Raw genomic sequence first — 2,802 nt, 5'->3', positions numbered from 1 at the left:
TCCATAATGCGAGTCTGGGGGCCAGAAATGGCCGGAACCATATTCCAGAACAGGACGGAGCACAGCCAGTCGCGCAATCTTAGGCAACAAGATGCTGCTTCATGAACCCCCGGCTTGATTATGCTACGTCTCCATCCATGCGACGACACTTGTGGGTTGAGCCGATGGCCATGGAGAATCATGGTACGTAGGAATGCTTCCCCAGACACTCTCCCCCAAGGTGCGACTTGAAAGTGCCACTTTGGCTTCGATTCCCTTGCACGATACCTGTGGTGCCGAGAGTGTCTGCCGTATTACCCCAGTCCGCCTACTAAGTACCCAAGTACGGAATCTACGTATGTACTAGTAGTAGTATTACTGTACATATTTATTGCACATGCCGTCCACGATCCACGATCCACCATGGGGTTGGTTGCTGATGGACTCTATCGTTGGAACTTGATATTGCACTCGCGTGGAAATGGAACATGATTGGAGGGCTAAACGGAGACGTATCTGGACGAGTCAATCCAAATCAGCCCAGAAGCCACTCGGTGCAACTTGTTGGCTTGACCCGACAGTTGGACCTCGCATGTATGTATGTAGTATAGCCATGCGGCATCTCTTGTCGCACCCAAGGGAGGGAGGGAGTGTGTTGGGCTACTCGCTAAGGCTTGCCAGCTCGTCATGGAAGGGACCGATGCCTCAATGATTCCAATTCCGCTCTGGTTGCGCAATCGTAGACTCCAAGACTTGCCAAGGCCGCGGGACCAGGCGCGCGCTGTCTATCCCGTACCAAAGACCCGGGTGTTAGCATGGGCACGGGCGGCAAGATTCATGGTTTTTTATAACCAAAGGACAAAGAAAATGTAAGCAGGGACCTGGTGCACGCTCCCGACTGTAAACACGCACAGCAGGGCTAGGGCTGGTGTTCGTCAGGTCTCAGATTGTCGCCCCCATGGGATGCTTCCCCGGTTGTTTGCTCCCCCAGTCTACCGGCTCCTCTCTGTTTTACATTCTTTTTCCTTTTCTTTTTTTTTTTCTTTTTTGTTCTTTTTGCGCCTTTGCCCTAGTACTTCCCGCATCACTCAACAGACAATGTCTGAGTCGGCGGCAGCCAGCCTAGCTCCCGCGGCAGCCACGCGCTCTGGTTGCCATCGTGGCCAAATGAGGTCCCATGGCCTCTTGAGGTGTCAGGCTATCAAACGCCATAGTACTATCTTGATAGTTCGCCTTGCACGCGGAGTCGTGGCGCTTATCAGCCTCACCCTCGACGTCGAGGGGCCTGGACAAAGGCCAAAGGGCTGCCAACGCCAGCACATCATCTGGTGTTGAGCCCCCAAGTCCTGATATCTCTCTCTACCCCGTACGCGAGGGCTTGGGCACGCAATTTGTCTCATCGGCACGACGTGTCGTACCCCCGGGCGTTCCATTCCCCAGGTTTACCGCACCTTCGGATGTAGTTGTCGTAATCTGCACTGCTTCTGGCCAAGGTCAACCAATTGACAGCTTTTAGATTGGCCGCCTCGTCCTTCAAACATACGCCCGCGACCACACCACACCTTTCAACCTCCTTAGCAGCTTGTATCGACAAGCTGAACATGACGGACGTTGCACCTCTTTTGGGGGCCGTACAATAGCATGCGACGAGCACATCATTCCATGTACATGTGTCATAAAATGCCCTTCTCGAGACACTAGTCCGCAGGGCATCGGGCTGGCTGCTGTGATATTGAATTGCCTCGCCCAACCTAGCTCCATTGGGCAATCCCGGGGGGCGCTTTGGTCTTGAAATCTCCTTGACACGGCCAGGTAAGTAGCGAGTGGACCAGTCAATCCGATGGCAACCGCTCTTTGCGTATCAGTTTGACAAGGCTTGCACCGCGATAGACAATGGCAAACCCCCATGGGCCCCCATGGACCCCATGGACACACTCCATCGCGCCATCATTGCGCAATGCGCATCAGCAAGTTTCGTCTTTCGTCTCTGGTGTCCCTGGGACCAGTCTACTCATTTCCTCCAGACAGCATGTAATATGCAAGCCGCAATGATTCCAGCGGACTGGTTTGGCTGCAAGCCTCACAGGCCAGCTTCCAAATGTGGACAAGGTTTCCTCCAGACACCGTGGATGGCGGCTATTGCCTACAACTTACTTGTAGATAACACAACGGTCGGCGGCCTTTTGGCGTGCACCAAGTGCCAAGGGCACGATTGTGTTGCTTGACAAATTGTGGCTCAGTATCGCGTGCCTACCTACTAGCACCAAAAAGATTAAAAAAAAACGAAGGCTGCTACATCGTAGCAACAAAGGAAGCCCTCGCATTCACTCCCCATTTGCGTTAGAGATGCACGGGATATTCGTTCGGAACTATGATTGGAACCTTCTTTGGGCACGAGAGGCCACGATATCTTTCATCTCCACACTAGCTTCGTTTTTAGCCTCTTTCACGTGCCAAAGGACTGACTGGTGATGATGATACTAATACCAACACATACGACTACTACTCCAGACTCGCTCACCGCGGAGATTGTGACGCCTACATTTCGCAGAGCCCATGTCACATTGCCGACACCCCACGTGCCCTTGTGCTGCTCTCTCTCTCACCTCGAGGCTCACCTCACCTCACGGCAGGGCCAAATGGCGATGGCGCGGGGCTCCGCTCGGCGGTCGGATTCCGACCCGAGGCTGGTGGTGACTTCCTCCAGATTTGTCGTTCCTTCTGGTTCATCTTGCGTCCTGTCGCATCCCGCTGCGTCACGTTGCCACCCAATCAATAACCGAGATCACGCCTCGGCATCGCCGTCTCCGCTCAACCTCCTCC

Source organism: Metarhizium robertsii, assembly GCF_000187425.2.
Source record: "Metarhizium robertsii ARSEF 23 chromosome Unknown MAA_Scf_6, whole genome shotgun sequence".
NCBI classification, from domain to species: Eukaryota; Fungi; Ascomycota; class Sordariomycetes; order Hypocreales; family Clavicipitaceae; genus Metarhizium; species Metarhizium robertsii.
The sequence above is the reverse complement of the archived record's forward strand: the minus strand, read 5'-3'. Positions refer to the sequence as shown.